The sequence below is a fragment of the Pipistrellus kuhlii genome, unplaced genomic scaffold, assembly GCF_014108245.1.
Source record: "Pipistrellus kuhlii isolate mPipKuh1 unplaced genomic scaffold, mPipKuh1.p scaffold_m20_p_8, whole genome shotgun sequence".
Taxonomy (NCBI): Eukaryota; Metazoa; Chordata; class Mammalia; order Chiroptera; family Vespertilionidae; genus Pipistrellus; species Pipistrellus kuhlii.
Genome location: NW_023425584.1, coordinates 29,572,116 through 29,597,290, shown reverse-complemented (window position 1 = coordinate 29,597,290; position 25,175 = coordinate 29,572,116). Strand labels below are relative to the sequence as shown.

At 38.7% G+C, this 25,175-nt stretch overlaps 1 protein-coding gene across 2 annotated transcripts in view; it reads left to right on the top strand.

The window, feature by feature from the left end:
• PCBD2 (pterin-4 alpha-carbinolamine dehydratase 2) overlaps nucleotides 1-25,175 on the top strand; it is a 57,565-nt gene that overhangs the window by 30,876 nt on the left and 1,514 nt on the right. The gene's annotated exons all lie outside the window — the stretch shown is intronic.

Below are 25,175 nucleotides of genomic sequence, written 5' to 3'. Positions count from 1 at the left end.
TAAAATCCTGTGTAGCACCCCCCATGTGTGGACACAGTCTCCAGGCCTAAAACCGTCAGTGTGACTAAGGAAGGCAACAGATGAAACGCATATGAAGGTTCAAAGGTGCTTTCCGAAAGGCTGAGACTGACATTTGTGACTTGGGGTCTGCTCTTAACAATATGTGAAACTGGAAGATAAATCAGACACTTAACTACCTTAAAGTTTTACTGAGCTTGTAAAAACACTTCTGAGGTCCTAAATAGGTCATTGATGCCAGACAGAGCTCTAGATTCTTCCCTAACTACCAGGAAAATAAACCCTCACTTTTTAAACAGTCTGATTGCTGGCTAAGGGAGACCCCAGTTTGTCCTATGAGAATAATCTTTTTTAATCACCAGGGAATACAGCACTTACCTCTTGGGGCTGGTCATCAAGTCACACAGTGGGAGGAACCCTGCTATCACTGAGGAAGCCAAGGCTGAAAGAAGATTAACTATGCTGGGTAGGAGTCCTAAGCCTGTACATCAAATACACTCTCCCTTCTCGGTCTTTCAGTATCACAGGACTATTTGGACATTTTTCTGTAACATTCTGCGTGGGCCCAGAGAGATTTAATGTCAAGGCAGAACACCCCTTTTGTACAGAAAATTAAGACTAAAAATTGTAAGCCAGGGGATTTTTCAGAGCCAGGGGATTTGGGTCAGGTAACTGCTGCAGCCCCTGTCATTCCCAGCCCTGTTGGTCTCAGGAAGCATGGCTGTCTAGACAGCAGTCACCAACCTTTTGGACCTCACAGACCATTAGTGGTCTGCGGACCACCAGTTAGTAACCACTGCTCCAAAGGTTTCCTTAAACCAGTGATCGCCAACCCTTCGGACCTCATGGACCGCCAGTGGTCCGCAGACCACTCGTTGGCCACAGCTGGTCTAGACCATGCTTTCAGAGACACCCCCAATTTACTTCTGACCTCAAGCCACTCCCTGTATTCACAGCTCAGCTTATTTTTTGTTTTTAGATTTGAAACTGGTCATAATTCTCAAGGTTGCAATGAAGAATGCATCTCAGATACCTGGGGAGGCATGGCCCCAGGTTTGCAATGAGTACTTGAGGAAGAGATTAGGCAGGCTAACGGGTAATGGGGACTTTGGCCTCATTATGGAACTCCACCAGTATCACAATTTGGCGAAATTAAAGTGAAGATCACTTCAAGGTATAGTTGTCCCTTGGTATTGTAGGGGATTGCTTCAGGACCCCTACTAGGTACTAAGATGGTGGATGCTGAAGTTCCTTATAAAAAACTAAAGGCCCCTTGGCATAGCCTGTGGGGATCAGGCCAAAACCGCCTGCTGCTTCTGCCTGCTGCTCCTGTTCATCCAGGTCCCACTGCACCTGCTGCCACAACAGGTAGGCTCGCTGCTGTTCCACTGTGGTATCCGGGCTGTGGTGGCCAGCTGTGAGCCCTGTGCCTGGCGCCCATTGGTCAGCTGAGCAGCATTCCCGCTGTGGGAGCGCACTGACCACGAGGAGGCAGCTCCTGCATTGAGCGCCTTCCTCCTGGTGGTCATTGCATCATAGTGACCAGTTGACCCGTCACTTAGGCTTTTATATCTATAGATGGCCTATGAACAAGACGTGAGGTGAACAATACTCAAATGAGTGCTGGAGAGAGATGGAGGATCTGTGAAATGTCAGGAGGCTGTAGCAGAGTACGCCTACACATCATTCATGTGGATTCAGGGTAGTGCTTGGTGAGTGCGAATTCAAATTTTGCCTTTTGAAACTTTATGGTTTATTTTACTTTATTTTATTTTTTTTAAAATATATTTTTATTGATTTCAAAGAGGAAGGGAGAGGGAGAGAGAGATAGAAACATTAATGATGAGAGAGAACCCTTGCCTCCTACATGTCCCACACTGGGGATCAAGCCGGTAATCCAGGCATGTGCCCTGACTGGGAAATGAATCATGACCTCCTGGTTCATAGGACAATGCTCAACCACTGAGCCACACCAGCTGTGCATGAAGTTGTTGTTTTTGCTTTTAAATTATTAAATGTATTGAGGTGACACTGATTAATAAGATTATATAGGTTTCAAGTGTATAATTCTGTAATGGATCATCTGTATATTGCATTGTGTTCATTACCCAAAGTTAAATCCCTTTCCAGTCACCATTGACCCCCTTTATCCTCTTCTACTTCCTCCACTCCTCTTTTTCTCTGGTAACCACCATACTCTTGTGTCTATGAGATTTTGTGTGTGTGTGTGTGTGTGTGTGTTATTGTTAGTTAATCCTCACTCGAGAATATTTTTCCATTGATTTTTAGAGACTAGAATGAGAGAAGATTGGGGAGTGAGGGAAGAAGTGGGGTGGAGAGAAAGTGAGATCAATGTGAGAGAGATATATTGATTGGTTACCTCCTGCACATGCCCTGACTAGAGCCAGGGGTCAAACTGGCAACTCAGGTACATGCTCTTGACCCAGAATGGAACCCACAACTCTTTGGTTCTCAGGCCAATGATCTCGCCACTGAGAAACATTGGTAAGGACATGTCTATGAGTTTTAATTTGTCGATTTCTGTTTTATATCCCACATATGAGTGAAATCATATGGTTCTTATCTTTTTCTATATGACTCATTTTATTTAACATACCAAGATTCATCCATGTTGTCAAAAATAGTATATTTTTTTTACTGGCTGAGTAGGATTCCATTTTCTTTATGCAATCATCTTATCTATCAACACTTTGGTTGTTGTCATATTTTGGCCACTGTGAATAATGCTGCAGTGAACATATATCTTTATGAATAAATGTTTTCAAATTTTTCAGGTAGATACCCAGAAGAGGGATTGCTAGGTTATGTAGTATTTCTATTTTTAATTTTATGAGGTAGCTCCGTGCTGTTTAGTACAGTGGCTGTATTGATTTATGTTCCCACCAGCAGTGAACGAGGTAGCTCATTCTGGCTCCTTGCCATGTTCTCATAGTCCTTCATTGGCCTTCTCCTGGGCAAATAGAGGAGGTAAGTGTGACAGTTGGGTGGCATGAGGGAGAAATATTGGAGGATAAGAACTTGGGTCTCAGAGAAGTCTACTCTGGGGATCTATCCCATAAAATTATGGGATAATTTTATGACAGTGTCCCTATTGTTTCAAGTTTGGTGGGTGGAGGTTCTAGAAGGTTAATTGTTATGGTTTTGTCACAGCAGATTGTTAATACCTAAACGAATTGGTTGCTTTAATAGGTACTGAGTTAAAGAGGATTTTATCATGTTGTCTAATGTTTTCACTGGGCATTTAAAAAAGAATTTTAAAAAGTCTTATCATTTATTCCATAACCCCCCCAATTATACTATTGTTCTTCTAATTTTGCCCCTGAAACTCTGCAATGTGTATTGGTAGAGAATTCAAAGAATGGTTGTTTAGAAGGCCTGGTTTAAAAAGATATATTTGGATCCATGGGTTATGCATCTATGCATATAAGTTCTTTGTTAATCTCTTCCTACCCCCTCCTTCCATCTAAGCTTTGTCAGTCTGTTCCATGCTTCTGAAGGAAGGAAGGTGCAGGGTGGAAGGAATCAATGGGGAAAAAGGGACATCTGTAATATTTTCAGCAATTAAGATAAAGAAAATATTTTATTAAAATGTCATGGGAAAATTTTAAAAAGATATGTTTGGTATACATGTCATCTCTTCTATGTGATTAAACTATTTACATGAAATAATTTCTAAAAGAAAAGATTACCCATTCTATGTGAGATTGTGCAGCTTCTAAAAATAAAGAAGACCAGGAGCCTCATGGAAAATGAGGAGGATGTTTTCATGTTATAAGAAAGGTTCAGGATACACAATAAATAAATAAATATTATCATGACAATGGAAAAAAGGGCACAGGGGAAAAAAATAAAAACAAGATATGTAATAGTTTTTTCTAAACCTCTGTAATATTTTATTTTTCTCTTGCAATCAAACTTTTAAAATTAAAACGACAGGAAACTTAAAAAAGTATATTCTGACATCAGGGATTTATCCTGAATTCACACATGGGGACTGTTGAGTTGGACATAGTTGTATTCGAATGCCAGCCTCACTTTTTATGAAGTGTGTGACTCTGGGCATGTGACTTACCTGCCAGAGCCTCAGTTCTCTCCTCTGTAAAAAGGCACAATCAACCTGCTCAAGGGGTGGTACGAGTGCCTGCCCTGGACTTGTGATTTTACAAATGGCCATCATGTTTCCCTTTGCTCCTTTGTCCACAGAACTGAACAGTGAGAATCTCTGGTATCTCAGGCCTTGAGATACACTATGATCCATAGTCATCAAGAATCAATCATGTTTAGAAGGTGCAACTTGATCAGAAAAGAGTCTATTCAGGTGTCTCCATGTAAATGATAGAATAATTAATGGTTGATGCTGAAATAATCAGAGATAGCCTCTTCCTTGTGCCTACTAGATCCTATTGCAACTGTTATTGGCTAATACTGTCTTTTCTTGCCGAAACCGGTTTGGCTCAGTGGATAGAGCATTGGCCTGCGGACTGAAAGGTCCTGGGTTAGATTCCGGTCAAGGGCATGCACCTTGGTTGCGGGCACATCCCCAGTTGGGGGTGTGCAAGAGGCAGTTGATGGATGATTCTCTCTCATGGATGTTTCTAGCTCTCTTCCTCTCTGTAAAAAAATCAATAAAATATATTTTCAAAAAATATTGGCTTTTCTTGTATGTAAGGGCACTGTGCTGTGCGATTGCTATACATCATCTCCTTGTACCTTATGGGAATCTCAGCTGGGCCAAGTCATGTAACTTGCTCAAGGTCTGGGTGTAGACCATGGATTGTTAACCACAGTTTAGCCATTGCCCTGTTGATGGACATTTAGATTCCTTATGATGTTCATTATTACATCAGTTCTATAACAACCATCCTTGAGTCTCCTTGAGTAGAGGAGTGAGAGTTTCCTTAAGGTATAGATCCAAAAATGGATTGTGGGATAATCCTCTGGTATACAGATTAATAAAAAATGAAGGTTCAGGATTATGAGAAGGTCAGAGATTTGGGGCAGTCACATTGTAACCCAGTGATGACAAGGCTCATTGTCATCAGAGAATCCTTACCCATGCATGAGGCCAGTGTAACTCAAGGTGACCTAAGGCCTTGTGAATTCAGGGGAACTTGAGTTGATTTTGAAGTGGTTGTAGAAATCTGGGAAGATACATATAAAGTACAAAGATCATGGAAACAGTAGGGCCTCAGTCCAGATTGTAGGTGCTTTAGGGCAAAAAAGACCCTTTTATACACTTCTTACCAAAATTCATTGTTTTTAAAAAATACATATTTAATTGATTTCAGAGAGGAAGGGGGAGGGAGAGAAAGATAGAAACATCAATGATGAGAGAGAATCATTGATTGGCTGCCTCCTGCATACCCCCAAAACCCAGGCATGTGCCCTTGACCAGAATTGAAACCATGACTGGAAACCCTTCAACCCTTCAGTCCTCAGGCCGACGCTTTAGCCACTGAGCCAAACTGGCTAGGGCCCAAAATTCATTGTTGAGAGCACTAACTTGAAATGCCACCAGTAATACTACAAATTTGTAATCTAGAACCTAAAATTTTACAGTTGTCTAGTGTTATGTTAAAACCCAAGTTATTGAATGTCAGTTGTCTGAAAAAAATATTTCAAAATGATATTTTCCCCTTTAATTTTCCAAATGAAAAGGCTCCACGTTGTGACAGAAACGTAATACTTGATATCTCCCTTCCTGAACTGATAGATACCTGTGAGACTGAAATCGGTGCTGGTCAAGTTGGCTTAGAGTCTGCACATTCTGAGGCTAGTAGCCTTGCGTTAGGATGTTGCAGTGGGGACTTCAGTGGAGCTGGAGATGGGATGCAAATGCCTAGTCCTGTCTCTTTCCATTGTGTAATTGAGTAATCTCATTGCTTTCCGTGGAGGAATCCTGTTTCACGCTGATCTTTATGGGCAAAGATAATTGCATATATTTGTCTGGGTAAGCAAATCGATAAACTTGTAATAAAGTGTATCAGACCATTTCTTTGGCAGGACTGACCAGAAGAACTTGGTGAAGCAGAGCGGTTTCCAATGGAGCATGAAGAGCTTTGAAAATTCTCAGTAATAGCAGACAGTATTTGAAACCACGCTTAAACAATTGTTTGTTTTCCTCTTGCCCATCCAAGTTTATAGAAATTTGGTCAGACAGGCATTTTGTTGTGATTTAGAATATTTTCAGTGAATTGTTATCTGCTAAATGCACATCTGTTTCTGCACTTTTTCTTTCACAATTGAAACTTTAAACCCTTCCCTTAAGTCTCTCTAAAACCTCCTTGGCCAGTAAGGTTGCATAGATGAGGAGGGAGAAGGGATATGGACCCTGGAGAAACCTCGCAGTTTGAAATGTGCCTCTGCAGTTGTGTCCCAGAAATGGCCATGTCAGTGCCATATGGACTCTTTGTCTTTCTCTTCTACCAGAATTCCTTTCCCCCAAAGACGTTGGTTAATTTGGGCATTTCAGCTTGGTTAATCAGATCATGAGTGCCTGTGACCACGGCAAGAGACATGATTGAAGCATTTATAAAAATTTGGCTCATAGTAAGCCCCATAATTTGTTTTAAAGAATTACCATTTCAGTGACATTTTAAAATATCTCCAAAAGATTGTGGTTTATAACACCACACCTGGTCCAGATTGTACTGGATGAATCCATATTTGCTTCATTGTAAATGATTTTGAGGGTGGAATTCTTGGATTGTTTTCTGTCTTGTAAGCCCTTGACATTGTACTGGTACCTGTGTGCACACAAACCTCCTGACATGGGAAAGGCCAGCTCAGCCTCCCACTGAAATGCAGGTTGGCTGCATTTATTCTGCATGTTCCTAGAATGAGGAAACGATATGACAATAAACAGAAATGCCCTTGCTGAAGAGAGAAGGGAAGCTGGTGTTTATCTGGTCAGGTGGTTTAGATTAGCCGTGATGCGGCTCTGTATTATGTTACTTTAAATCATTGTGTCCCAACAGGACATAAATTACGAAGATTGTTACAGTATGTTTCATCCTATGTAAGATCAACAAATTGGAATAATTTTTTTATAGGAAAATCACAGTGCTTTTGGCAAGGCTATTGAAGCCTTTAATTTGACTGGAGTATTTCTCAAATATTATTGCCTAATAGATAAAGTATGATTTGCATAAGGTATGAAATAATAAACTTTTAAAAGCAAAAGGGAAGACTTTCTCTTTAGTAGCTGCATCAAATGGCGTCGCACTCCCACTGCATCAGTACCTACGTTCTTTCTTTGTCCCAGTGTATCAGAGCCAGTTGTGCGTGTTCTCCTCTGATGGGATCATGACCGAGCTGTGCAGGTCGTGGTGAGCTGGAGCTTGCTGTGTGCTGCCTGCCCGTCAGCCTCACCTGCACAGAGAAGGCGACTGCTCTGTGGGGGGATCTGAATGGGAGCCTTCTCCAAGGAGAAGAAAAACAAATGATCCCATTTATAGTCATTCAGGAAAACCATTTGTTTTTCTTTCAGGATTTTGTAAATTATTAAAATAAACCCCACCCAAACCCCCAATACCCCACCTGATCAACAGCTCAAGATAAGGTAATTTATATTGAACTATTGCAAAAAGAATTAAGTAAGCATTTATTCTTTTAAATGTTTCCTTTAGTCATTATGATTTTCTGGGTTATTGGCCTTATTTGTGAATTTTTAACAGAGACTTACTCATTTGTATCAGGATGCAACTAAGTTTATTTTGTCACATGGAGTAAAATTTCTAGATTAAAACAATGGCATAAAATGACTGTATAAGATTCAGGCATATTGGAACACTGACTGTTCCACAGTAGCATGTTTTCTGTACAGAGCACTCCGCATGTTCTTATGAGACCTTCTCATAAAATGAAGTTAAGAGCCTCCAATTTTCAGAGACTAGGAGTGATGAGAGAGGTTTAGGATTTGCTCAAGGCCATAGAATGGGACAGAGATGGAAGGAGAATTTTTCTGGTGGGTGAAGATGTCACCCACTAGACTTTGTGAGTCTTTTGATACCAGACAGGGTAAACGCTAAGCTTATTTTATTCTAAAAGCCTCCAGCCCTGAGTTTTCTTTTTTCTTTAGTTATAATGTTTAAAACACAAAACCAAAAAAGTACCTTGTTTCAGTCTATAAGGGTGGTAACAGATCTTTCCTTAAGCCTCATCATAGCAGGTTGGGGACAAATTCTGAATATATTGTGGTTTGCTTCAGCTCATTGTCTGAAGACTGACAGGTTCAGGGGCCTTTCCAAGTTCACAACCTGGATGTGCACTTTGAAACAAATAAATACAAATGCCCATGAGATGGTCTCTTTCCTCACCAGGCTTCTTCTGGATTGGCACTGTTTTCTGAGAAGTGGGTCTGGCAGGCTGTTTTCTCCTAGAGACACATTGCAGCTATCACTGGAGGTCCTCTGTGGAAACACCACGATGTCTGATCGGCTCAAACATTTGAGTGATGTATTTTCTTACAGGAAATATCAGTAGTGTTGCCAAAACTGTACTTAAAAACTCTTTAAAAGTAGAATTGATTCCATTTTTAAAATAAGTAAAAGAAAGGATAAGTATGAATTTGTTGATGTTGTGCAGGCCTTTTTATACCATCATATATTTTGTACAGAAGGATGAGACTCCTTTAAAAAATGTATACTGCTTGTAAAAGGTGTATTTACTCTACTTTCGAGCCAAATTAGGTATTGGCTGTTTCTTTAAAATATTTTTAAGTGCCCCCAGTTCCCCTGAGCCCTTGTTTCTGCCCCGAGCCTTCATTCTCTTCCTCTACCCTTTTGGTTATTGTTGCTGGGGTTTGACTTTCAGTTTAATTTAATGTGTCCTAATTTGAATAGAAGCCTTTTTGCCTTTTCTTTCTCATTTTAAAATTAGGTGCATATAGATATTTTTATTATGATAATATGGCAAGACAGTTTCGTATCAGATATAAACTGGAGTTATATAGTGTAAGTAGTAGTTGCATCTCTTAAAAGGAGCCAGTTGAGTATAAAGAAGAAAAAGTAAGGAGTAGATGGCCATTTTGCATATCAGTTTTTAAAAATGTATTTGTCCATATACTCCACATATCTTAATGGTTTGGATACATGAAGTTGAAACCTAAAGATATTTTTTTTCTACCAGTATATAACATGAAATCTTATAATGGTAAAACAAAGCAGTGTAAAGTGTAATTCATAAAAGGTTGCTAAAACAAAGCAGAGAACCTTGCAATGCCTCTCACCTCATCAGACTCCAGAAAGGCAACTAATATGGATTATCAACCGATCGGGAATGGAAACCTCCAGCGGGACTTTTCTGAAGCAACTGATTGGCACGGATGAATAGCCCTAATGAACAGTGAGGCCTAGGGAGTTATTTAGATGTTAGGGAACTCTGGGTAAATTGTTTATCTTAATGTGATTTTGAAACCAGTGTTTTAGTCTGTTTTAGGGGAAAGGATGGATAGAAAACTGGGAACTGTGCTGATCAAGAGAACAAAACTGGATTGTGAGAAATTCTAGAAGGAGCTAATCAGACTGAGCTGTTGGTCTGCTCATACATAGTAGCTGATGATGATGTGGGCAGAGGAATTTGGAAATGAGTAGTATCCTTTCAGGGAAAATATATTCTCACCTTGCGACCATCTTGGCCAGGATGTCTTTTTGTCACGCATCAGCTATGTGAAATCTATCTTGAGAACTTTCACTAAAATGGAACAGAAACAAAGAGCTCTTAGGTAAAGTTGTGTGTAGAGGTGTTTATGTTCGTTAAACTGCTGCCTGGAGAAGAGTAGACCTCTCGCCAGGGTAGTCTTCCCAGCCTAGGAATTCAGGAGGAATTTACTAATGTAACTAGAAATTCTAACCCTGCAAAGGAAAACTTTTTGCACATCGCCTTTTCATTTAGCAGCATATCTTGAAGGTGCTCCGTGTAATTAGTTATTAGGTCTAGTAATAATTAATGTCGTTTTCTAATACTTTTTTAAATCGAATTTATTTAAACAATACAACAAAATTTAATTAACAATATAGTTGCCGTTGTTTTCTACTACTTGTGCCCAACGCTCAGGAAGCATTTTAATCCCTCTGCTGTAAAATTCTTGTGATTTTGATGCAAAAAATTCGGTCAATGCATTTTTGAGGCATTCTTCATTATTAAATTTTTTTCCAAGAAGAAAGTTTTGCAAAAAACGAAACAAATGGTAATCGGAAGGGGCAATATCAGGAGAATATGCAGGTTGAGGGAGAACTTCCCATTCCAACTGGCGCAGTTTTTCAGCAGTGATTCTTGCAGTATGCGGTCGTGCGTTATCGTGGTGAAGAATTACGCCCTTCCGATTAATCAGTGCGGGTTCTTTTTCTCTTAAAGCTTGGGCTAACCTTTCCAATTGGGCACTATACACTGCACTTGTAATGGTTTGGTTAGATGGTAGAAGTTCATAATGAAGAATTCCTTTAAAATTCCACCAAACACACATCACTTTTTTCGCATGCAAGTCAGGTTTTGGCGTGGGCTGCGGAGCCTCATTTTTGTCCAACCATTGAGGCCGCCTTTTCAAATTAACATACAGCACCCATTGTTCATCTCCGGTAACAATTTGCTCTAAAAACGGCAAACGGTTTTGACGAGAGAGGAGCGAACTGCAAATTGTGACTCTTTGATTACGGTTGTTGTCGGTCAACTCATGAGGAACCCATTTTCCAAACTTTTGGACTGTGCCAAGTGCACGCAATTGATTGGAAATTGTTTTTTGTGAACAATTTAAAGTTGTCGCAAGCTCTTGTTGGGTAATTTGAGGATTTTGCACCAAAAGAGCTTGAAGAGCTTCTTGATCAAAATTGGACACACGGCCTCGACCACTCTTGTCATCTAACGAAAAATTTCCCTCGCGAAATTTCTCAAACCAACACTGGCATTTTCTGGCGCTAACTGCATCTTGACCAAGAGCACTACAGATGTTTTTTGCAGCCTCACTTGCTTTTCTTCCTAATTGGAACTCGTAAAGCATGCAGTGCCGAATATGCTCTTCATCCGCCATCTTCTTAGCCCTAGTTTTGCAACAAAAACCAAACCAAACACAAACTTTTTCAAGCAAAACTTGTTAATTGCACTTCACACGTTCTGTAGATACCACGTGTTTGAAGGTTATGTCAATACAAGTCAACGCCAAGCAAGATTTTAAACGCATGTTAAAAACGACATTAATTATTACTAGACACGATAAAAGAGCTGTCTTATTTTCCCAAATGCCTTTTTAGGGTAATTTCCAGGAATGTTGACTTAAGAACTTTTGAAAAAAGGCTCTAAAATGTTCCAGGTCTGTGCGTATAGGTTTTGAAGGTAGTGTTTAGAGGTGAGCGTGCTCTCTCATAGGTGGTGTACTTAGCAATAACTGAAGGGGCGCTAATTCAGCTGAGGACATAGTAGAGCAGGCTGCTCTCTCAGGAGCTTGTGGACATTGTCTCAAGTGCCTGGGGAAGCCAGTTTCAATTCTGAGTTGGGTATTCTTGGCCTGAGTTATTAGAAATATTGAATTCTGTAGTGGACTGAATAGAAGGCCGGTAGACTAGTGGCTCATGGTCAGTGGGTTTGTGTCTGCCCTGCACATATGGGAGGGACTGCCTAAGTTAAGATCATCAAGTGAGGCCTCTAGTCTGGCTTCTCAGGGAGAACATCACCTGCTTGGCGAAGATGCTCTCTGACAGATTGCTAGTTCCAGCAGAAATCTTGCTATGTGGACAGCCACTTAGAGAAAAGTTTTTTTTGTTTTTTTAAAAATATATTTTATTGATTTTTTACAGAGAGGAGGAGAGAGGGATAGAGAGCTAGAAACGTCAATGAGAGAGAAACATCGACCAGCTGCCTCTTGCACACCCCCCACTGGGGATGTGCCCGCAACCAATGTACATGCCCTTGACCGGAATCGAACCCGGGACCTTTCAGTTCGCAGACCAACGCTCTACCACTGAGCCAAACCGGTTTCGGCTAGAGAAAAGTTTTAAATATGTTTCTGGGTTTCTCAGCCAAAGGTGATTTTTTTTGGCCTTTCAGTTGTTCTTGTACTAGGTTTGCAAAGGAATTCTTCCTCTCCAGGTCAAAGACACTATGTGTGTGTGTGTGTGTGTGTGTAATGTTAAAGTGTTAGTGATGATAATAAATAACATTAACTGAGTGCCTACTAGAATGACTGGCATACTGTAAAATGTTGCATGAATTAGTCCCCTTTTACATCTGAGGAAACTGAGGCTCATTTAAAAGGTTAAGAATCCCTCTGAGGTCACATAGTTAGTGAATAGCAGAGTTAGGATTTGAGCCTACATCTTTGACTCTGAAGTCTTTGCAATTGACTGTGGTGTTCAAAATAAGGGTAACAGTTTGGAGGAAAAAAGCACGGATCAAATGCATCTCTGGTTGGGCCTGTTCCTCACAATTCTCATGTTGCTAGTCGAGAATATTCTGTTGCCCACAAATTAAGATCTGATGTTCTATTTGCAGTGGCTGGAACAGTTAACTGTGTTTTCCATGAAAAAGTCATGTTGAGACACATAATCATATTCTGGGGCAAAGAAGGCCTTTCCTTGGTGGACCAAGCACTGTTTATGTGATTGATCCGTCACCAACACCCAGGGAAGGTCCTGTCCTATGACATGTGCGTGCTTGGCAATGATCTTGCCATGCATTTTGCTTAATAATTTTCATTATTTTTAATTAAAGTTGAAGAAGTGCAGACTCTAGCTGAAATTAAGGTAGGTTGTGTTGCCGGAATCTGGTAATTACTTTAATTGATCACAAGATAGTTTCCTTGATCACCAATTAGACTAAATTGCCGATCATGTTTCAAGACGTGAAGAAATGCCCAAACTGATTTATGTAATAGTGTTTTCATTTCTAATCAGACATAAATATCATTTCCTTCCATGGCAATTGTGTTTTATAAAAGAAGGGTTATGGGCCTACAAACATAAAGGTGATTCGTAAACAATAGAGTTCTAATTCATTGAATTAGTAAAGGAAGTATTTAGAAGCTTAATGGAGATTGTACTGTGGAAATTACTTTGGAGTCGCTGGTGCTCATTTTCTTAGTGGGAGATATGTTCTTTTTTAGTGCATAATTAAAATAGTATACAATCAAAATATAAAAGGCAGCTGATTTAAAGAACATTTCAAAGAGATCTGCTCTGAGTAATGAAAGATTTGTATTATAAATATGTGCTAGAAGTTAAAGTCTTAGAACTTTAATAAATTATACATGCTATTTGGCTGAAGCTGCGTTTTAAATTCAGGGTGCTGTTAAACATTTCACAGATTGATACAGGATTTTTATTTTGGTTTTGTGCATCTGATAGTCTTTCATATTTTCATGGAATAAAATGAAACAAAAGGAACTTTAAGAAAAATTAAAGTTCCCAAAGAATACTTGATTTGGGGTTCATGGAAAAATCTTTTAATTGCTGATGGTTTGGAGATTTCCAAATGACAAACTTCATTGGCTCAATTTACTGTGATTGTAATGCTTACATTCCTTAAAATGGCAGAGTGACTTAAAAAGTCATACTTCATCATGCATTCATTGACTTGTTCATAAAATGTTTGTAATTTGCAATAGAGGAAAGACTGAAACTATTATCAGCCATTATATGTTATTTGTTGGCCATATGTTTGTTTGAAATGGCCGTGGCTCAACAGAACATGGCTCATAGACAAACTATGCTGTAAATTGGCACTAAAAACCCACCTAAACAGGTAGGCATATGTTAAGAAGTTAACATGAGCCAAAATATTTTAATATGAACCAGGTTACATATAGGATCTCAGCTGCCTTTATAGTGAGATCTTCATTTGCATGGCTTCTTCATTTTCCCCCCAAACTAATTTTTAAACATAGATCATGTATATATGTGGTACAAAATTTAAAAGGTACCAAAGCGTATAGAAGTCTCTTTCTGTTCCTGTTTCTCAATCACCTGGTTCCCTCCTCTATACTTCCATCATTCACATTATAACTAGCTCCAGAGATATTAATGCATATATTTTATTTTTTCATTTTTATGTAATTCATAAACTTTTTACACTTTTCTCATTTAGTAATATATCTAGGAGGTATTTCGATGCTAGAGGATAAATTATTTCTTCATTCTTCTTAATCGCTGCATAGTATTCCAGTGTATGAATGTACCATAATATATTTAATCAGGTCCCTATTGATGGACATTTGGCTCTCTCAAGTCCATGGCTGTAACCAGCTGTGCTGCATTGATAATTCTTTTTTTTAATATATTTTATTGATTTTTTACAGAGAGGAAGGGAAAGGGATAGAGAACTAGAAACATTGATGAGAGAGAAACATTGACCAGCAGCTTTGACCGGAATCAAGCCTGGGACCCTTCAGTACATGCCCTTATACTGGAATCAAACCTGGGACATGCCCTTGACTGGAGTCAAATCTGGACCTTTTAGTCCACAGACCAACACTCTATCCTGCAGTGACCATTCTTGTAATTTATGTTTTCGTATGTTTGCAGACAGATTCCTAGAAGTGGAATTGTTGGGTCAAAAGGCATGGACATTTTATTCTCTAAGGGCATGGGCATTTACAACTTTGATAGATATTGTCATATTCTCTTATATAGTGATTATTATCGGTTTATAGTCACCAACAATGCACGAGAGTGTCTCTTCTCTATCTTCACCAACCGAATATTATCGAAATCTTTGATCTTTACCAAACAGGTTTGACTTAGTTTCCCCCTCAGCTTTATTGAGATATAATGGACATAAAGCGTAGTTTAAATTTATGCTTCCTTTATCATAAATTTAGCAGTTTTTATGTTTAAAAATTCTTTTCTGTTTTTGTGTATTATGTCTTTTGTCCATTAAAAAAAATCGAGTGGTTGATCTTTTTTTTTTATTAATTTGTAGGCATGCTTTATATGTTAAGGAAATAAGTACTGCAGATATAATTTATTGTGTTTCTTTTAATTTGCTTGTTGTTTGGTTTTTATTCCCATACAGGGAAAAAATTGTAATGTAAGATTTGTCTTTGTTTTAATATTGGTTTTAAGTTTTCTGCATATGGAATTTATACATTTCTTATTAAGTTTACTCCTAGATAAATTTTGGTTCCATTATAGATGGGATGTTTTATTCCAAGTTTTTTTCTAATTAGTTAATTATATAAAACTGCTGTTGACTTATTTTGACTTGTTTTATTCTTGATTTTAATGGGAATTCTTTTAGTGCTTTCTTATTAAGAATGATATTAAGAATACTAAAGGCCCGATGCACGAAATTCATGCATAAGGGTTGGGGGTCCCCTTAGTCCAGCCTGCACCCTTTCCAATCTAGGACCTCTTGGGGGATGTCTGACTGCTGGTTTACGGCTGATCCTGGGGATCAGGCGTAAACCAGCAGTCGGACATCCCTCTCACAATCCTGGACCGCTGGCACCTAACTGCTCACCTGCTTGTCAGTCTGATCACTCCTAATTGCCTCTGCCTGCTGGCCTGATTGCCTGTAACTGCCCCTCCCTGCTGGTCTGGTCACCTATAACTGCCCCCCCACAGCCTGGTAGCCCCTCCCCACTGCTGGCCTGATCGCCCCCCAACTGCCCCCTCCTCCCCCCGCCCGCTGCCGACCTGGTTACCCCTAACTGCCATCCCCATCAGCCTGGTTGCCCCTCACAACCCCCCCTGCCAGCCTGGTTGCCCCATACAGCCTACTGTTTGGTCATTTGGTCACCCTTTATTACACACACACCCCCCCCACGCCTGCCTGGTCACCCCGCGCAGCCTGGTGTTTGGTCATTGTGTGAGGGTTTCCCAACCAATTTGCATAGTACCCTTTTATTGGTATAGATATTCTAATCATTTAAAGAGGGGTTCATATATTCTCATTTCATTAAGAATATTAATATAGGGCTTGGCTGGGTTGGTTAGAGTGTTGTCCTGAAACACCAAGGTTTGTGTTCAATCTATGGTCAGGGCACATATAAGAAGCAACCAATGATGCATAACTAACTGAAACAACAAATTGATGTTTCTCTCTCCCTCCATCCCCCCTTCTCTCTCTAAAACAAAAAAATTTTAAAAGAATTTTAATATATAATAAATATTGAATTTATTATCTTCAGAAGTCATTATATGAATTTTTTAATATGATAAATTATGTCAATATATTACCTAATATTGAGCCATCTTTGCATTTCAAAATAAATCCTATTTGTACATGGTATTTTGTTCTTTCTGTTTTGTTTTTTTTTTATAATATATTTTATTGATTTTTCACAGAGAGGAAGGGAGAGGGATAGATAGCCAGAAACACCGATGAGAGAGAATCATCAACCAGCTGCCTCCTGCACACCCCCCACCGAGGATGTGCCCGCAACCAATGTATATGCCCTTGACCGGAACCAAACCTGGGACTCTTCAGTCCGCAGACCAACGCTCTACCACTGAGCCAAACTGGCTTTGGCTCTTTCTGGTTTTACTAGGATTTGCTTATTAAGATTTTAATAAATATGAAATCAATCTACATTTTCATTATTATATGCTATCTCTGGGAATTTGGAGACAGTGTTATGATAGTTTATAAAAATAACTTGGAAATGTTCTTTTTCTATGCTCTGGAACAGTTTAGTATTAGAGTTAACTTGATTTAAGGTTTTAAAGAATTATTCTGTGAAATGATTGGGAACTAACTTTTTGGTATTACTCTTAGACACATTTTTCTTTTATAGTTGTTTAATTGTTTAGATATTTTTCTCTTCTGGGGTCTTTTTTGATTATTTTTATTTCTAAGAGAACTATTTTACATATGTTATAAAATTTGAGTTAACTTTGTATTTGCCTAAAAACTTTTTATAAGTTTTAAAATTTATTTTACCTATAGTTACTTGACTGTTGTCATTTCCTCTTTTTTTTACCTGTGCTTTCTGTCATTGTTTTTATTTTGTTTTAGATGAAGAAACCTATTCTCTATTGTATAATTTTTTCAGATATAACATTTTGATTTATTAGTTTTACTAGTTTTCTCTTTTCTAATTTATTTATATTTGCTTTTTTTTTTTTTTACACTTATATCCTTTTCTATTCTCCTTAAGTTTATTTTGTTGCTATTATCTTCTTGATTGGGTGCTTAATATATTTATTTATATATATATTTAAAATACATTTTTATTTATTTTGGAGAGAGAAGAAGGGAGAGGGAGAGAGAGATAGAAACATCAATGATGAGTAAGAATCATCAATCGGCCACCTCCTAGCCACCCCACATGAGCCGGAAACCCAGGCATGTGCTCTGACTGGGAATTGAACCAATGACCTCCTGATTCATGGGTCGACATTCAACCACTGACTCATACTGGTGGGGCAATATATTTATTTTTTTTCTATTGTGTTCATTAAGGTATTTAAGTATTTATTTATTTTTTAATATATTTCATTGATTTTGCACAGAGAAGATGAGAGAGGGATAGAGAGTTAGAAACATTGATAAGAGAGAATCATCGATCAGCTGCCTCTTGCACATCCCCTACTGGGGATGTGCTCGCAACCAAGGTATTATATATGCCCTTGCCCAGAATTGAACTCAGTCCGCGGGCCGTCACTCTATCCACTGAGCCAAACTGGTCCCGGCGTAAGGTATTTAAATATTTAAAACAATACTCTGATTATTGTTTTAGATGTATCCTATATGTAGTCCTTATGGCATTAATTTTTATTTTAGTTTTAATGTCTTTGACTTAAGATTTTTGTTTTTTATTTTTTGACTCAAGATTTTTAGGATTTAAAATAATTTTCATGTACTTTTTGTAACTTTTGGGTTGTAGTTTGTTTGTTCATCCTCATCTGAGGATATATTTTTCATTAATTTTAGAGAGAGATGAAGGGAGGGAGGTAAAAAGGGAGGGAGAAAGAGGTGGAGAGAGAGAGAGAGAGAGAGAAGGAAACATCAAATCAGTTGCCTCGTGTACATGCCCCAACTGGGGATTAAACCTGCAACCTGGGTATGTGTCCTGACCATGAATTAAACCTATGACTTTTTAGTGCAGGGAATGATGCTCTAACCAACTGAGCCACACTGGCCAGAGCTGTTTAAAATTTTATTAGAAAATGTTATCAGTACTATTTCTACTTTTTGGAATTTATTGAGATTTTTATTTTTTTTTATTTTTTTTTTATGGTTGGACAGTGCTAAGGATGTCCAACTGTGGTTTAGGCCTGTTCCCCAGCTGGCAGATGGACATCCCCCAGGGGCTCCCGGGCTGCCAGAGGGATGTCTGACGGCCAGCTTAGGCCTGATCCTTTGGGGTCTCAGGCTGTGAGAGGGTGCAGGCTAGATTGAGACACCCTCCTCCCCCACACTCAAGTGCACAAATTTTTGTGCACTAGGCCTTTAGTCCTGTATAATAAAAAGGCTTATATGCAAATTGACCAAACGACATAACGACAGGTCATTATTATGCGCACTGACCACCAGGGGGCAGATGCTCAATGCGGGAGCTGCCACCTGCTGGTCAGTATGCTCCTACAGGGGCAACGCCGCTGAGCCGGAAGCCAGGCTCACAGCTGGTGAGTGCAGCGGCAGTATGGGAGCCCCCCCTGCCTCCGCAGCAGTGCTAAGGATGTCTGACTGACAGTTTAGGCATGGAGCGGGCCTAAGTCGTCAGTTGAGGGCTTTCGGACTGTGAGAGGGTACAGGATGGGTTGAGGGACCCCCTAAGTGCATGAATTTTGTATACTGGGCCTCTAGTACTGAATAAAGGATGAGAGAGAGATGATGTAAAATAAATAAAAGCTATATTCTTAATTTTTAGAGTTTAAAATATGTCAGTTAGTTCTACCATTTATTTATTTATTTATTTATTTATTTAAATCAATCTTTATTGTTCATATTATTACAAAGGTTCCTCATTTCTTCCCCCTTCCACCAGGTTCCCACCCCACCATCCACCCCCTCCCCATCCCCCACTGTCCTCATCCATAGGTGCACAGTTTATGTTCAGTCTCTTCCTCCCTCCCTTTCCCCGAGAACAGTCAGTCCACTCCCCTCCCATATCGCTGACTCTACTACAATGAACCGCTATTATTGTTCATCAGGTTTTTCAGTCTCCTTTTTTTGTTGTTGTTGTTTTTTTTTTTTTTTTTTTAATTAATAAACTTTTACACCTCTAAGAATAAATTTCAAGATCTAACAGTTTTAAACCTTGTCTTTTTTCTGCCTTGGGAATTGAGAGCAAACCTGTTTACACGTAAACTTGTAGTTCTACCATTGAAACTATGTGTTTAAATAGTCTTTTTTTTCTTAATCTGCCTTGGATTAAGAGATGTGAATTAAAGTATCTAACTATACATGTTTTTATTTGTCCTATATTTCCTGTCATTTCTGCCTCGTTGATTTTTTAAAGAAAAGGAACTGCTGTACTTTATTCATTATTTATTGATCTCAGAGAGAGGAAGAGAGAGAGAGAGAGAAGCATCTATCAATTGCTCCTCGCACTTGCCTGAACCAAGGATAGGACCTGTAACCTGGATATGTGTCCCGACCAGGAATTGAACCCTTCACCTTTTGGTGTATAGGAGATGCTCCAACCAACTGAACCATACAGACCAGTGTCTGCCTCATTGATTTTTTATGCCATTTGTAGTATAGATATTCACAATTATTCAGTTTTCATTGTGGATAGACTTTATAATTATAAATTACCTTTATGATTTTTTAAAATTTTTTTCCCCACATTTGCCTGTGTCCTTTTATTTCCAGTGGCTGAGGTTTGCTTTGAGATGCATTGCAAAATTTTCTTTTAATTGGTTGGATTTAGGTTCTTTAGTTTATTGATTGGAAAGATGTTTGGTCTTATAAAACATGACAGAACCAATATACTTTTTCCTCCTGTAATTTAAATCATAATAATGAATTGTGTTTTCTTTACTTCATTTTAATTGTATTTTTCTTTACTTAATTGTGAATGTTTTTATTTTTGTTTTGGTTCTTCTAGTGGATACTATTATACCAATAATTTTACATAGCAAATTTAATCCTCTATTTCTTTTTTAAAAATATTTTATTTATTTTTTTTTACAGAGAGGAAGGGAGAGGGATAGAGAGCTAGAAACATAGATGAGAGAGAAACACTGATCAGCTGCCTCCTGCACATCTCCTACTGGGGATGTGCCTGCAACAAAGATACATGCCCTTGACTGGAATTAAACCTAGTTCCCTTCAGTCCGCAGGCTGATGCTCTAGCCACTGAGCCAAACCGGTTAGGGCTAATCCTCTATTTCTTCAGATGGTATTTAGATAACATTTCTTTATATAGTGGTCTCCCAATAAGCAATATCAGAATTATACTTCTTGTTTTCCTTCACCAGACAATTTTAGTTCATATCATTTTTAATACTTATATTTTATACCTTTAAATATACATTCATCTATAACATTTGATCTCAACTTTCAAGATTTTTTAAAACTTCCATATACCTTCCCTGTTTCTTCCCCTTTTTTTCTTTAACACTTTTAGTAGTTTATAACACTTGCATTTCATTCTGTGACTATAACCCCCACAATTGTTTTAAATGTATTTCTAGAGTTGAGTGAATTTATTGCCCACTGCCAATGCCTTTGGTATGGTTTCTTCATCTCTTGGTTACTTATATTTCACCCTTAAAAAAAAAAAAGTTTCCTCAAGAAGGATGAATGGGAATTATTCCCTGAATTACTGTATTAAAAATTTTATGTCTTGCTTTAATTTTGAACATTTCAATTTAGCTAGGTATAATTTTTTTTGCATTTTCATTTCCTACAATTTTGATAAGCATTGCTCACCTGACTTCTATTTTGAAGTTGCTGTGTGGAAGGTTGAAGTCTGTCAGATTCTTTTTTTTTTTTTTAAATCAATCTTTATTGTTCATATTATTACAAAGGTTCCTCATTTCTTCCCCCTTCCACCAGGTTCCCACCCCACCCTCTGCCCCCTCCCCCATCAGATTCTTCTTATCCTTAGAGGTTAATTGATCTTTTTTTTCTTCAAAGGATTTTTTTTTCTTCTTTAATAGTTATATATACATGGTTGAATTCTTACCATCTATAGATTTAAATCTTTTATTTATGGAAAATTTTCTTGTCTTATATTTCTAATTTTTCTTGGAATTTTGGTTCTCTTGTTGATAATAATTGTCTATATATTAAATCATGTTTTCACGATTTTTGAATTCTTATAAACCATTATTGATTTGTACTTTATTTTGTCTATTTTCTCAGTCCTGATCTGTAAGTTCTTACCGGATAGCTAGTGATTTCTGTTCTGCCTTGGGCTGTTTTCAGCTTCCTTTTTAAAAAATAATTTTTCATTTTTTGATTACAGTTGATATACAGTATTATATTAGTTTCAGGTGTATAACATAGTGATTAGAACTTTATGGAATGGTTTTAGAGAGCCAGTACTTGTAGCTAGTTCAGGGCCTTTAGATTCCAACTGACATCCTGGTAATAAGTAGCTAGGAGTGTAAAAAATCTTAGAAAGAAGGCACAGATGCTATTCACCATCTGCTAAGCTTGCTTTGGAGTCATATTCTTTCTTTATTATGTTTCAGATCATCAGAATTCCCCTTTGAGGTTTTGCTTTTCTCCTATCCACTCATTTTTTTTTTAACAGAAATTCTTTTACTTTAATTTAAATGTGCATTGTTCAGGATGTTTTTAATTTGTGGATTTAAAATAACTATTTTGGGGATTATTTGGTTTTGTTATATGGAAGAAGCACTATGGAATAGCCTCGTTGTTCCAAGAGTAGTTTGTGTGTTCTTTTCCTAAGCAGGAATTAGGAGTAAATCTTGTGTAAATGGCTTATTAGGAGTAAATCTTGTATAAATGTTTTTTAAAATATTTTATTAAATGCAAATATTAGGTGATGGTAGAGGGAATTATATAAAACTTAGGAAAATACAAAGTTAGAGGGTTTTTTGGATAGGTCTCCCTTTTTACATTGTATATCGGTGTTCTGTTTTAAGTCATATCTGTGATGAAATAGGTTTTGCTAGTACGCTTACTTGTAATCCAAGATTTGAGGAGCATTTCTGACCATGTTAAAATCATCCATTTGATCCATTTGGCTCTTGGGAAATAGTAAGGGATTCTAAGTATCACTTTGGACCTTTTAGGATAACGTGGTTCAAAGAAACGGTGGCTACAAAGGTTTAAGAAGTTGGGCAGTGACTGACTGTTCATCTCACTGATTGTCATTAAACTGTTTTCCCCAGTAAATGTTCATTATAGTGTTACCCTATTCTCTATTGTCAGGGAAATGTGTATCAATCTCTAGTCCTGGCACATGGACAAGGGAAAGGGCTGTTCTTCTGGGAGACAGCAACTGAAATCTTAGATTCTCAGGGCTTGGGAAGGCTTGTCATCCATCATTCCATTTTGTCAAGTTCAGCCGGAAGCAGCAGTGGCAGCAGTATGTGCCATTATTGACCTCTTACTCTGTGCCTAGTGCTGTGCCAGGTGCATTGATATCCCCTATCTCATTTTTTATTAGAATGATTACATGAGCTTTTTATTATCCCCATTTTACTGATGAGAAAACAAAGGCTTGGAGTTAAATTGATGGCAGTTTAGTAGAGTTGGGATTTGAATCCAAAACTCACTAGCTCAAAAGCACAAATCCTTAACGACTATATTACTGTCTCTCAGACGTGGTTAATCTTGTAAGCTAAAGCTAAACAAAAATAAGGAATTATAGACAAACAGTAAAAATTCTCATCATTTAATACAAGTTAACTCTTTTTTGGGTAATTAAAACTGACTTTCACATTTGACTTGTCCCTTCCCCTCACATAGTCTAGAAAATCAGATTATAGTATTCTTCTTTATCTGTGGACAATACATCCCAGGACCCCTATGGATGCCTAAATCTATAGATAGTACCCTATATGTACTATGTTTTCCTATACATACTCAGCACTGATAAAGTTTAATTTATAAATTAGGCACAGTGCCGAAACCGGTTTTGCTCAGTGGATAGAGTGTTGGTCTGCGGACTGAAAGGTCCCAGGTTCAGTTCCGGTCAAGGGCATGTATCTTGGTTGTGGGCACATCTCCCGTAGAGGGTGTGCAAGAGGAAGCTGATCGATGATTCTTCTCTCATCGATGTTTCTAACTCTCTATCCCTCGCTCCCTTCCTCTCTGTAAAAAATCAATAGAATATATTTTAAAAAATTAGTCACAGTAAGAGATTAACAACAATAAATAATAATAAAATAGAACAGTTACAACATCCTATATAATAAAAGCCTAATATGCAAATGGACTGAAAGCAGAATGACTGGTAGAACAACCAGTTGCTATGATGTGCACTGACCAACAGGGGGCAGATGCTCAATGCAGTAGCTTTCCCCAGCCCACAGGCACCAGGCCAGCCAAGGTGGGTGCCAGTGATCAGATTGGCCCTGATCGTCAGCCAGGCCTAGGGACACTACCCAGGCATGAATTTCGTGCTCCAGGTCTCTAGTATATTACAATAAAAGTTATGTGACTGTGGTCTCTTTTTCTTTGATGACTAATCTGATAACTGAGACAGCTACTAAGTGACTAATGGGCGGGTAGGGCATACAGTGTGGATATGCTGGACAAAGGGATGATTCATGTCCCGGGCAGGATGAAGGGGACGGTTCAAGTAGTGTTATTTCATCACACTACTGAGAACAGTGCACAATTTAAAACTTATGAATTGTTTATTTCTGTAATTTTCCATTTAATATTTTCAGACCGTGGTTGACCGCTGTAATTGAAACCATGGAAAGCGAAACTATGGATGGGGTGGGGGGAACTGTTGCAATGAGAAGGGGTAGAGAGGAAATAGTGCTTTCCCACCGATAATTCCATACTTGGTTAAATGGATTTTGCTTGAATTTCCTTCATTTAGACCTTAAATGTCAAAATGGAAATTTATCCCTAATAAAGTGACTTCTGAGATAGGGGCTATTGTGAATGAAATTATTTAAAATGGCATCTTCCATATTTCTCACTTTTAACTTGGAAATGTGCTCTTTTACCTTTTGGTGGTCCAAAAACAGTGCAGCTAACATCAGATTGGTTTTTGTGGATGGGGTAATGAAGTTAAACATTTATTTCTGTGGCTGTAATGGGGACTGCTCTGTGAATGCCACTGTACCTTTGTGATGAATGTGACCTTACCTTACAGCCTTCCCAAGTATTTCTGCCTTCTGGGCACAATAGAGACAGACTCTCCTATTGTTTGCAATTACCCTCATAAAAAGTTTTCCCCCTCTCAGGACAAGTTTGCATTCTGCTTTTAAAAAAAATGTTATTTATTTATTATTTTATTATTATTGTTGATTTTAGAGAGCAGGGAAGACAGAGAGAGAAACTCTCTCTGTGCTATGACTGGGAATTGAACCTTCTGGTTCAGAGGTTGATGCTCAACCACTGAGCCATGCTGGCCCGCGCTGCCTTCTGCTTTTTAAAATTAAGTTTGCACTTTCCCTGTGGTTATGAGACAGAGCCCTCCAGGTCCACACTTCCACCTGTGGCTGGGCCTGCAGCCCTCCGCCAAAAGGTGGGGCACTTTCTGCTTGAATTGCCAGTGCTGGGCAGCGGCAAAAAGACCCCCAGCAGGCAAGCCAGACTTCTGTTTCATTCTGGATATCAACAAAGAGTCTTTCATCCCCTCCTGACGTGCCTGAGAAACGGAATGGGGAAGTTCATTTCTGTCAGTGCTTTGGTTAAAACACTCTCAGAAGACATTCTGCCATAGTTCTATGGTTGATACCTGGTTAGCAACCCAGTCACTGAAAACAAAGAGCAGTGCTGCCAGAGTTGCTCCTGGGGTTGGGGTCCAGGGCACTGGTTAAAGGGAAACTATGCCCCAGCTATTTTGAAGAGTCTAGTCCTGAGGACAATTAAACAGTCCAGACAGGTCAATGGGTGAGACCAATTTCCTGCTTTGTTTATTTGAGCCTGATTGTTTTCACCATTGAGCAGCAGCAGGCCATGGTCCTGCCACACCGTTACCCAGCTCTGCGGAGAGCAGCCGCTTTCGTATTTGGCTCCTCCAGGCTCCCCAAAGGACCCTAGCCGCGTCTTTATCTGGTTGGATTGCTCTGGGGTCTCTCTCAGGTCCAGGGCAGAGG